The 13,154-nt window shown below is 41.2% G+C and overlaps 1 non-coding gene across 1 annotated transcript; it reads left to right on the top strand.

Moving 5' to 3' along the window:
• The first annotated feature begins 62 nt into the window (after window positions 1–62).
• TRNAW-CCA (transfer RNA tryptophan (anticodon CCA)) lies at window positions 63–134 on the top strand. Its single transcript has one exon. It is a non-coding gene; the product is annotated as a tRNA-Trp (tRNA).
• Window positions 135–13,154: the final 13,020 nt, after the last annotated feature.

The following is a 13,154-nucleotide window of genomic DNA, read 5'->3' as shown; positions in this document are numbered from 1 at the left end:
AAAACGATCAAAGCTCTAATAATTTAATATATAGGATCTTGTATGTTTCAAAGCCATCCAGAGGATCCGTGGCGCAATGGTAGCGCGTCTGACTCCAGATCAGAAGGTTGCGTGTTCGATTCACGTCGGGTTCAAATCCCGTTTATTTTTTCTCCCTTTTTCATTTTCCTACTCTTGTTTTGGTAGATGGGATTAGACATCCATCGTTTGAAATTGTTAACATCTCTAGAATGAAATTAAAAATAAAATAATTAAATGAAAAATCTATATTATATTATTTTAGATTAATTTACAACAATATAAAATTAGTTGCACACTTTTTTAGGATATTTAAAACACTTGGAACATGAATATTGATATCATTAACAATGGTTTTGCTTATGTGTTTGTTTATTTATTAATTTATTTTCTATAAATTTGAAAACTCTTATTATTAGAGTAAATTTGAGAATAAATCAAAATAAAAAGTTAGAGATATGCTACTACAGGTTTAAATCTAAATAATACAATAATAATAAATAATAATAATAATAATATAAAATTTGAGAATTAACAAAATCTACATGCTTAACAACTTTATGAACCTTTATTATGTTTGAAAGTGGAGATACTAAATAAAAAGGAAAAAATTAAAATAGAAATGCCTAACGAAACCTACAATGAATTGTATCATTCTTTATGTTCAATGCCTTCTATAGTGTTCTAAGTCAATTTGATTCAACATTGTTAACACTTCTTTTTTAACCTTATTTTTTTCCCTTTCATGTCTCCTATTCTCCCTATCTTCTCCATTCAAACTCATTCTCATTTCTTCTAAAAAAAAACAAATTCTTGTTTCTTTTTTCAATACACATTTAGCAAATTGAAAATAAAAAAGCTTAGAGATTTTTTAAAAAATATAACAAAACGACAAAATATTTACGCTGTATAACAATTTTGAAAACAGAAAAAGTCCATAGGTCCGTGTAAATAGTATCAACACAATCATCTAGTTTCTTTTAATGATGGAAAAATGCTTCAAATCTAAATGGTAATATTGACCACGCAAAACGATCGTGTTGATTATGGTAAACGATCGTTTAGATTATATCCATACGACCATATAGTTCTTTTCATACGATGAGAAAATGGCTTCAAAACTAAATAATTGTGTTGATCATACTAAATGATCGTTTATCGTGTTGACTAAGTAAACGATCATTTAAATCATATTAAAGTGATATTTGAAAGATCTTAATATTCTGGAGAAAGAGTTGGAAGAAAAAAAAAGAATATGAAGAAAGTAAAAAAAGACGAATAAAGAAGAGAAGTAGATTTTGTTGACAAGGTAAGCGATCGTTTATATCGTATCAAAGTGATATTTAAAAAATCTTGATATTCTGGAGAAAGAGTTGGAAGAAAGAAAAAGAATTGAATAAAGAAAAAAGACGAATAAAAATAGAAAAAAATCTAGAAGAGAAGTCGAAGAAATCTGGAAAAAAAAGATGAATAAATTGTGAGGAAGAAGAAAGAGAAGTGACGAATTATTCACAATATCAAGAACAAATTTGAAATTTAAGAAAATATTTTACCGGCTTCATTGATTTTTTGTTTTTATTATACGGACCGTAAATATTTTGATGTTTTGTTATATTTATGAAAATTAACCAAAGCTTATTGTATTTTCTCACACGTCCCTTTGAAGTTCCATGAAAAAACAAATTTTATTTTCTTTCTTTCTTTCTTTCTTTTTTCTTTTTTAAGAAATTAGCGAAATTTTTGCTTGCAAAAGAGATAGAAATAGTTTTTTTTTTCCAAAAGTTAAAAAATGGAAAAATAAAAATCATTAAAAAAATTCACATAAAAAATGAAAAAAATGTTAAGTAATTTTATACTGTTATGAAATAAAGGATAATGAAACAAACAAAGAGAAAAATAGAGAAAAGAGAGGGAGAAGAGAATACAATTGAACTCAATTGTGGTGTGTCTTACAAAGGCACCACACTCCTCTATTTATAGGACATATTATGGTATAGGTTATTATGGAATTCAATGGGATGGATGTTACAATATGGAATTGAATGTGAGAGTTATATGAAAATTGTAACCTATGTAGGTTATGGATATCTACATTTATAATATATCATTATATTTACAATACTCCCCCTTAGATATCCATATTATATAAAAATAAATGTCTCGTTAAAACTTTACTAGGAAAAAATCCGATGGGAAAAAAAATTCTAGTGAAGGAAAAAGAGTACATCATTTTTATACATTAATAACTACCTCATAAAAACCTTGCTAGGAAAATTCAATGAGAAAAATCATAGTCAAAGGAAAAAAAGGCATTACTCCTATTCCTTAAGGACAATATTTCTACTCCCCCTTATGGATACATCACTTAAGTTCTCTGAGTCGTCGCATTCCAATGTTGTGCACTAGCTTTTCAAATGTTGATATGGGTAATGCTTTTGTGAATAAGTCCACCAAGTTGTCTTTTGAAGAAATTTGTTGAACACTGATGTCACCATTTTCTTCAAGGTCATGCGTATAGAAGAGTTTTGGTGAGATATGCTTTGTTCTATCTCCTTTTATGTACCCCCCTTTGATTTGTGCTATACATGCGGTATTATCTTCAAATAATATTGTTGGTAAATTTTTACTGAAAGACAAACCACATGTTTCTCGAATATGATGAGTCATTGACCTCAACCATACACATTCTCTACTAGCTTCATGAATTGCAAGAATTTCTGCATGATTCGATGAAGTGGCCGTCATGGTTTGCTTTACAGATCGCCAAGATATAGCAGTTCCTCCACATGTAAACAGATAACCTATTTGAGATCTTGCTTTTTGTGGATCAGATAAATATCCAGCATCCGCATAACCAACTAGATCAAATTTGATTTATTTGAATAAAACAAACTCATATCAATTGTCCCTCGAAGATAACGAAGTACATGCTTAACTCCATTCCAATATCTTTTTGTTGGAGAATAACTATATCTTGCTAACAAATTTACTGAAAATGCTATATCTGGTCTTGTGTTATTAGCAAGATACATTAGTGCACCTATTGCACTAAGGTACGGTACTTCAGGACCAAGTAATTCTTCATTATCTTCTCGAGGTCGAAAGATATCCTTTTTTACATCTAGTGATCGAACCAACATTGGAATGTTTAATGAGTGTGCTTTGTCCATGTAGAATCTTTTTAAAATCTTTTCTGTATATGTTGATTGATGAATAAAAATTTCATCGGCTAAATGCTCGATTTGTAAGCCAAGGAAAAATTTTGTCTTACCAAGATCTTTCATTTCAAATTCCTTTTTGAGATATTCTATTATCTTTAAAAGCTCTTCAGGAGTTCCAATTATATTTAAATCATCAACATATACAGCTATAATCGCAAATCCTGACTGTGATTTCTTAATAAAAACACATGGACAAATTGGATTATTTTGATAACCTTCTTTCAATAAATATTCACTTAAGCGATTGTACCACATTCATCCTGATTGTTTCAATCCATATAATGATCTTTGTAATTTGATTGAACATAATTCTCTAGAGTTTGAATTATATGATTCAGGTATCTTAAATCCTTCATGGATTTTCATATAGATTTCATTTTCCAAAGATCCATATAAGTATACTGTAACTACATCCATAAGATGCATATCAAGATTTTCACATACAACCAGACTAATTAAATATCTTAATGTAATAGCATTCACCACAGGAGAATATGTTTCCTCATAATCAATGCCTGGTCTTTGAGAAAATCCTTGTGCAACAAGTCGTGCTTTATATCTTGTGACCTCATTATTTTCATTTCGTTTACGCACAAATACCCATTTAAATCCCACAGGTTTTACACCTTTAGGTGTATGGACTACAGGTCCAAAAACTTCACGTTTCGTGAGTGAGTTTAATTCTGCTTGGATGACTTCTTTCTACTTGGGTCAATCCTTTCTATTACGACATTCATCAACATATTTAGGTTCATAATCCTCATTTTCATGAATGATATTATGTGCAACATTATACGTAAAAATGTTGTCCATAACTACATTAATTCTATTCCACCTTTTTCCTGTCATGTTATAATTTATCGAGATCTCATTGTTATCTTCATATACTTGAATCTCTTCTAAATTTTTGCCACTAGTCGTGTCCATGACTTTTTCTTGAATGTTTCTATTGTCAATTAAGTCATTTCGACTATTGGTCACTTTTCTATTTCGATGATTTTTATCCTTTGAACCCATCGGTCTACCACGCTTTTCGCGCAACGCTGATTCATTAATTGTATCAACTTGCTGAGTTGGGATTTCAATTCTATATGGAGCATTTGCAGCTGGAATATATGACTTGGTCACTTCCTTTATATCTGTAAATGCATCTGGCATTTGGTTTACTACACTTTGTAAATGAATTATCTTTTGAACTTCTAGTTCACATTGCTTTTGTAACGACCCAACTTTTCCGGACTAAGCTGAGGTCACTACCAAATACCAAAACCCGACCATTCAACATAAAATTTAAAACGGACCAGATACGATTCATTAAAACGTTATAAACCTTACAAAAGACTGTTTCGGGCCCTATTTTAAATAATTTCAAAAAAAATCACAAAATAAAATGTCAAGTCACCAGTCCAAAATCACAGTCAAAATATTCTGACAAAATACATAGCGGAAGCGAAAAGAAAACCAGACGCGTCCATATGGCCTTCACGCATCCTTCCTGTCTCTCGTCGGTCTGCCCCTCGCTGTACCCCTACCTGAAAAGTTAAAGAAGGGAAAGGGTGAGTATAAACATACCCAGTAAGGGACCCACTACTGGGCCCGTTAGGGAACAACAGTTAACTTCCTATTCGGGGGTGCCCTACATAACAGTCTAGTGGTTCCGTGGAACGCACATATCAGTCTAGTGCTCCCGAAGGATGCACATATCAGTCTAGTGCTCCCGAAGGATGCACATATCAGTCTAGTGCTCCCGAAGGATGCACATATCAGTCTAGTGCTCCCGAAGGATGCACATATCAGTCTAGTGCTCCCGAAGGATGCACATATCAGTCTAGTGCTCCCGAAGGATGCACATATCAGTCTAGTGCTCCCGAAGGATGCACATATCAGTCTAGTGCTCCCGAAGGATGCACATATCAGTCTAGTGCTCCCGAAGGATGCACATATCAGTCTAGTGCTCCCGAAGGATGCACATATCAGTCTAGTGCTCCCGAAGGATGCACATCTCAGTAAGGCACACTACCCCATAGATGAAGCTAACCGTTACCCCTCAGTTCAAACTAAACTGCCTACATCAGTCACATCCCAACGACATTCACATCACAGTCCCGCCATAGGCTTTGTCAGTCAGATAGTATAAGTTTAAACATCTACACCCTCAGTTGCTATATGCATTACCGATTCGCACACCAATGGGGAAACCCTAGGTCCAACCGACTAACCAACCAAACCGGACTCACTGTCCCTCCCCGTCCAAATTCCATGAACCACATCCAGACCAGTGCTTTACTACATACTAAACCGTAACTTTAAGGTCCATCAACATATAATTTCAATCCACAAATAGCAGTCACAGTATATTGTCATCAGACAAAATATAATATCAGTACTTAACAGTCAACACGCATGCAGTTATTCAGTACAGTCACTAACGTGCAATCCCCTGTGGATTGCTACGTTCTCAGCCTGGACTCAGGGTCCAGTAGTAGGAAAACCCTTACCTGATACTCAGTTATGCCCCTCGATCGAAAACTACGCTCGACAGATCCACCTAACGAAACATGAAAGTTTTAGTTGATGACTTTAGTAGAAGTCGTTTAAAAAGATCGGAAGCGACATCCGTTGACTTACCCAAGGAAAGGAAGCTATCTCCAACCAGGCCTACCGCGAGACCCGAGAACCCAAGTGTCAACTCTGAACTACCTTCAAGGGAGAAAAGTAGGGCCATAACTTATTCCAATATTCAACTCTAATCGGATGTAGCAACATTAGAGAATTCATCGAAAACAATCCTTACCGAAGACTCACCGTGACCCGGAGCGGAGGAAGGAAGGCTTAGGTGGCTTGGTGAAAAAGGAGCTCGGCTCGGCTTGAAGGCGCTCGGCTCGGCTCGGCTTGGCTCGCGGTTCGGCTCGGCTCGGCTCGCGGCTCGGCTCACTCGGCTCGCGGTTCGGCTCACTCGGCTCGCGGCTCGGCTCGCGGCTCGGCTCACTCGGCTCGCGGCTCGGCTCACTCGGCTCGCGGCTCGGCTCACTCGGCTCGCGGCTCGGCTCGCGGCTCACTCGGCTCGGACCGGAAACGGGTTCGGGTCAGCTTGGAACCGGGTCGGGTTGGACGAAAAACGGCAGCACGGTTCTGGGGCTTCTTCCTTCCGGCGAACGACGGCGCTTCCTCCGTGCTCTGTCGGCGTCGGAGACACGAGCTGATGACGGAGAGTAAGCCGGCCGTGATAGAAACGAAGAGAGAGAGGGAGTTATCTGCTGCCGGCGATTGGGGGCGAAGCGAAAACGGATGGAGGCCGCGGCGGACGGACGTCTGCTGTCGTCGGTGGGGGCTGTAAAGAAGAAGGAGAAGGAGAAGAAAAAGAAGGAGGGATGATGGTGATGGTGGCGAGGCAGAGACGGGGAAGGAAGAGATGGAGGAAGAAGAGGAGATGGATGGGGCTCGGGTTTATCGGTGGCGCGGCGTGAGGAAGGAGGGAAACGGAAGAGAGAAGAAAAATTTCGATGGGGGGGGGGCGGCGCGAACTTAGGGTTTTTTTCTTTTTTTTTTGTAATAAATATATATATATATATATGTAATAAAATAACTAATAATAATAATAATAATAATCTTAATTATAATAAAAATAAAAATAATAATGATATATATATATATATATAGAATAAAATTAATATAAATTTATAATAGAATATTAATATATATTATTATAATAATATTAAATAAGAATATTAATATTTATTTTAAATAAAATAAAAGAAAATATTAACATTAAAATAATAATAATAATTTCCGATAATAATAATATAATCAATATTATATTATTATTTTACCGTTTTACCAAAACTCAAATTTTCGAACAATTTACTTAAAAATGCTAAAATTTTACCTCGAACGTCGGGGCGTTACATTCTTCCCTCCTTAGGGAACTTTCGTCCTCGAAAGTTTTATTCCTCGAACAGTTCGGGATAACGAGATCTCATGTCATCTTCTCGCTCCTACGTAGCCTCTTCTACCCGGTGATTCCGCCACAAGACTTTAACCAGGGGAATTTCTTTATTTCTCAACGTCTTCACCTCTCTAGCAAGCACCTCAACAGGTTGTTCAACATAGCTCAAGTTCTCATCAATCTCTAGTGGCTCGTAATCCACTACGTGGGATGGATCTGGCACGTACTTCCTCAACATAGAAACGTGAAACACATTATGGACTGTCGAGAGTGATGGAGGCAACGCCAAGCGATAAGCTACAGGGCCAATCCGCTCCAGAATCTCAAATGGCCCAACAAAACGGGGACTCAACTTTCCCCTCCTTTCAAAACGCAAGACACCTTTCATAGGTGCTACCTTTAAGAACACCTTATCCCCTACCTCAAACTCAAGGTCCTTCCGCCTCACATCTGCATAACTCTTCTGCCTACTCTGTACGGTATGCATGCGTGATCTAATCTTCTGTATAGCTTCGTTAGTAGGCTGGACTAACTCAGGACCCATCAATCTTTGCTCACCTACCTCATCCCAGCAAACCGGGGATCTACAACATCTGCCGTACAGGGCCTCAAACGGTGCCATGCCAATAGTAGCCTGATAACTGTTATTATAAGCAAATTCCATCAAATGTAAGTGGGAGTCCCAGCTACCTGGAAATTCCAATGCACACGCTCGCAACATATCCTCTAAAACCTGGTTCAGACGCTCAGTCTGACCGTCAGTCTGTGGATGGAAAGCCGTACTAAAGTCCAACCTCGTGCCCATAGCAGTCTGCAAACCCTTCCAAACTTTGGAAGTGAAACGGGCATCTCTATCAGAAACAATCGACACTGGCACTCCGTGTAATCTCACTATCTCAGACATGTACAACTGTGCCCACTTACTAGCAGTATAGGTGGATTTACCCGGAACGAAGTGCGCTGATTTAGTAAGTCTGTCCACCACAACCCAAATCACTGTAAATCCCCTCAGAGTTCTCGGTAGCCCTGTAATGAAATCCATGGACACGTTCTCCCACTTCCATTCCGGTATGCTCAAGGGTTGTAATAAACCCGCTGGTTTCTGCCTTGGTGCTTTAACCTGCTGACACACCAAGCATTTACTAACAAATTCTGCTACTTCTCTCTTCATGTTACGCCACCAATAAACCCGCTTCAGGTCCTGATACATCTTCGTACTACCTGGGTGCATGGAAAATGGGGAACTGTGCGCCTCAGATAATAATTCTGTCTTAACTGCACAATCTGACGGAACACAGAGGCGTCTCTCAAACAACAGTCCACCATCAGAGGATAACGAGAACTCAGCCGTTTGCCCTGCCTCTGCTAGGCCACGTTTCTCAACCAGATAAGGATCGTTACTCTGAGCATCGATGATCCTTTGCCTCAAAGTCGGCTGTACCGTCAACTGGGCTAACTGCATAGTAACTGCCCCCACTGACACTGCAATCTCAGCCCGCTCGAGATCCCGATGCAATGGGGCCTGCCGGGTAATAAGTGCTGCTGAATGTGACACCTTCCTACTAAGAGCATCAGCTACCACATTTGCCTTGCCTGGATGATACAGTATCTCACAATCGTAATCCTTCACTAACTCAAGCCACCTTCGCTGTCTCATATTCAATTCTTTCTGAGTAAAGAAGTATTTCAAGCTCTTATGATCTGTGAATATCTGTATCTTTTCACCATATAAATAATGCCTCCATATTTTCAAAGCAAAAACCACTGCTGCCAACTCTAGATCATGTGTAGGGTAGTTCTGTTCATGACTCTTCAACTGACGAGACGCATAAGCGACCACCTTACCCTACTGCATCAAGACACAACCCAGACCCTTCTTGGAAGCATCACTATAAATCACGAAACTGCCAGAACCATCAGGTACAGTAAGAACCGGCGCGGTAACTAACTTCTGTTTAAGGGTCTGAAAACTGTCCTCACATGCCTTGCTCCAAACAAAAGGAACTCCCTTTCGGGTCAATTGAGTAAGAGGAGTAGCTATACGAGAAAAGTTTTCCACAAACCGTCGATAATAGCCTGCTAAACCCAGAAAGCTACGAACCTCACTGACTGTGGAAGGTCGGGTCCAACCGGTGACTGCCTCTATCTTAGCTGGATCCACAGAGACTCCCGCCTTGGAAACCACGTGGCCCAGAAAGGACACCTGCTTCAGCCAAAACTCGCATTTCGAGAACTTTGCATACAACTTATTATCCCGAAGTGTTTGCAAAACCATACGTAAATGCTTCTCGTGTTCGGCCTCCGTCTTGGAGTATATCAAGATATCGTCGATAAACACTATCACAAAAGTATCTAGGAATTCCCTAAACACTCTGTTCATCAAGTCCATAAATACTGCCGGAGCATTCGTCAAACCAAAAGACATCACAATAAACTCGTAGTGTCCATATCTGGAACGAAATGCTGTCTTCGGTACATCCTCATCCTTAATTCTCAGCTGATGGTATCCCGACCGAAGATCAATCTTAGAGAACACTGTGGCTCCCTGTAACTGGTCAAATAGATCGTCAATCCTGGGCAAGGGATATCTGTTCTTTACGGTTACCTTATTCAACTCCCTATAGTCAATGCATAGGCGCATCGATCCATCCTTCTTCTTAACAAATAAAACTGGCGCACCCCAAGGTGACACGCTCGGTCGAATGAATCCCTTATCGAGCAATTCCTGCAACTGTACCTTCAGTTCTTTCAGTTCTGCGGGGGCCATTCTGTAAGGGGCTCTGGATATAGGAACCGTGCCCGGCTCCAACTCTATGGCAAACTCAACCTCTCGGTGCGGAGGTAATCCTGGAAGTTCCTCAGGAAAAACGTCCGGATAGTCCCTCACTACTGGTTCTGATGACAGGGATACATCCGTCTCTCTAGTATCCACCACACTCGCTAAGATACCCCAAGTACCCTGACTGAGCAGTTTACTGGCCCTGATGGCTGAGATGACCTGAGGCAACGACTTTGACCCTCCTCCCTTAAATTTAAAACTGGCCATCGAGGGAGGGTTAAACATTACCTCCTTACGTGAACAATCTATGCTGGCGTGGTTAGCGGCCAACCAATCCATACCCAGGATTACATCAAAGTCCAGCATATCCAGAACTATCAGCGTTACTTCAATCACATGGCCTACTATCTCAATCTGACATGCCTTCACCTTTTCCTTCGACAACATACATTCCCCGGAAGGAGTAGATACTGACAGAACATGGTGTAAGGGCTCTACCTCTAAGCGGGCATGCGACACAAATGCGAAAGAGATAAAAGAATGTGACGAACCCGAATCAAACAAAACTAAGGCGTAATGCCCCAACACTGGGAGCGTACCTGTCACTACTGTGCCTGCCTTCTCGGCCTCAGTCCTGTTGGTAGCAAAGACCCTACCCTGATGTGGAGCACCTGCTCCCTGATTCTGCGCGATCCCCGTGACTCTCAACGGGCATCTATCAGCTGTATGTCCCTCTTGCCTGCACTTAAAGCAGGTCCTGGTCCCGAATAAGCAACGGCCCAGATGGTGCTTCCCACAAGTGGTACACAACGGCTTTCCTCTGGCAGCCTCCCCTGCCTCAAAAGGTTTCTGCTGGAAGCTGCGAAACTCACCACCTGGTCTGAAATTCCGCTGTGGCACTGGAACAGGCTGCTGCTCAGCCTTCCTCTTCTGTCCCGACGTCGAACCTTTACCAGCGGTCTTAGACGAGTTGGCCCTCTCCTGTAAACTGAGATCCACTGCCAGGCGCAGTGCATCGGCATGAGTAGCGGGTCTGAAAGCTTGGACCAAACCCTGAATGTCCAGTTTGAGGCCTCTAACAAACTTATCAGCTCTGGCCGCCTCAGTCGCTATCATCTCGGGAGCGAAGCGGGATAACATGTCAAATTCCGCATCATACTGCTCCACTGTCATGTCACCCTGCTCTAGGTTCAGAAACTCCTGCCGCTTGGCATCTCTCAAACTGGCAGAGAAGAATTTCGCATAGAAACTCTCCTTGAACTGCTGCCACGTGATCTGACTCACATCACCACCTAGCATCCTCTCTGTGGTCTCCCACCATGCAGTACCTCTGTCAGTCAACATAAAAACAGCACACTGAACCTTCTGATCCCCAGGGCATTTCATGTAACGGAATATGGTTTCTAAGGACGATAACCACATCTGAGCCCTGGTGGGGTCCTCCAAAGACCCATCGAACGTCGTGGGATTATACTTCCTGAAATCCCTCAGATGCTTAGCCTCTGCTGATCCGGCACAAACTGGGGCGCAGCTGGTACCGGAGCCGGAGCTGGAGCAGGAACTGGTGCTGGAGCTGGCGCCGGAGTTGGCGAGGAAGGCTTCTGCTGCTCCCGCATCTGCATAATCATATCTCTAAACCTCTGCTCCATGGCGGCTAGGTCCGCATGAGTAACTGGCGCAGCCGGGTCAGGGGCTTGGGCTACAGGCTGCACCTCAGGCTGAACGCGTCCTGCTCCCCTTCCACGGCCTCCTCGACCACCCCTACGTGCACCTCTCCTTGGTGGCATTTCCCTAACAACCACCAACGATTCCTTTAGTCATAAATTGGTAATTGAATTTGCAGTTTAACTTAGGTAAGGTAATGCATGTAGAGTTATACATATACTTTCATGAGAGCGTACCTGACGAGCGGCAAGGATCGTTTCAGCCATAAGGACACAAAACACAGACTCACATTATAAGTCAGTCTACAGAACCTAAAACTTAGGCTCTGATACCAACTGTAACGACCCAACTTTTCCGGACTAAGCTGAGGTCACTACCAAATACCAAAACCCGACCATTCAACATAAAATTTAAAACGGACCAGATACGATTCATTAAAACGTTATAAACCTTACAAAAGACTGTTTCGGGCCCTATTTTAAATAATTTCAAAAAAATCACAAAATAAAATGTCAAGTCACCAGTCCAAAATCACAGTCAAAATATTCTGACAAAATACATAGCGGAAGCGAAAAGAAAACCAGACGCGTCCATATGGCCTTCACGCATCCTTCCTGCCTCTCGTCGGTCTGCCCCTCGCTGTACCCCTACCTGAAAAGTTAAAGAAGGGAAAGGGTGAGTATAAACATACCCAGTAAGGGACCCACTACTGGGCCCGTTAGGGAACAACAGTTAACTTCCTATTCGGGGGTGCCCTACATAACAGTCTAGTGGTTCCGTGGAACGCACATATCAGTCTAGTGCTCCCGAAGGATGCACATATCAGTCTAGTGCTCCCGAAGGATGCACATATCAGTCTAGTGCTCCCGAAGGATGCACATATCAGTCTAGTGCTCCCGAAGGATCCACATATCAGTCTAGTGCTCCCGAAGGATGCACATATCAGTCTAGTGCTCCCGAAGGATGCACATATCAGTCTAGTGCTCCCGAAGGATGCACATATCAGTCTAGTGCTCCCGAAGGATGCACATATCAGTCTAGTGCTCCCGAAGGATGCACATCTCAGTAAGGCACACTACCCCATAGATGAAGCTAACCGTTACCCCTCAGTTCAAACTAAACTGCCTACATCAGTCACATCCCAACGACATTCACATCACAGTCCCGCCATAGGCTTTGTCAGTCAGATAGTATAAGTTTAAACATCTACACCCTCAGTTGCTATATGCATTACCGATTCGCACACCAATGGGGAAACCCTAGGTCCAACCGACTAACCAACCAAACCGGACTCACTGTCCCTCCCCGTCCAAATTCCATGAACCACATCCAGACCAGTGCTTTACTACATACTAAACCGTAACTTTAAGGTCCATCAACATATAATTTCAATCCACAAATAGCAGTCACAGTATATTGTCATCAGACAAAATATAATATCAGTACTTAACAGTCAACACGCATGCAGTTATTCAGTACAGTCACTAACGTGCAATCCCCTGTGGATTGCTACGTTCTCAGCCTG

This window comes from Cucumis melo, chromosome 9, assembly GCF_025177605.1.
Source record: "Cucumis melo cultivar AY chromosome 9, USDA_Cmelo_AY_1.0, whole genome shotgun sequence".
NCBI classification, from domain to species: Eukaryota; Viridiplantae; Streptophyta; class Magnoliopsida; order Cucurbitales; family Cucurbitaceae; genus Cucumis; species Cucumis melo.
The sequence above is the reverse complement of the archived record's forward strand: the minus strand, read 5'-3'. Positions and strand labels throughout refer to the sequence as shown.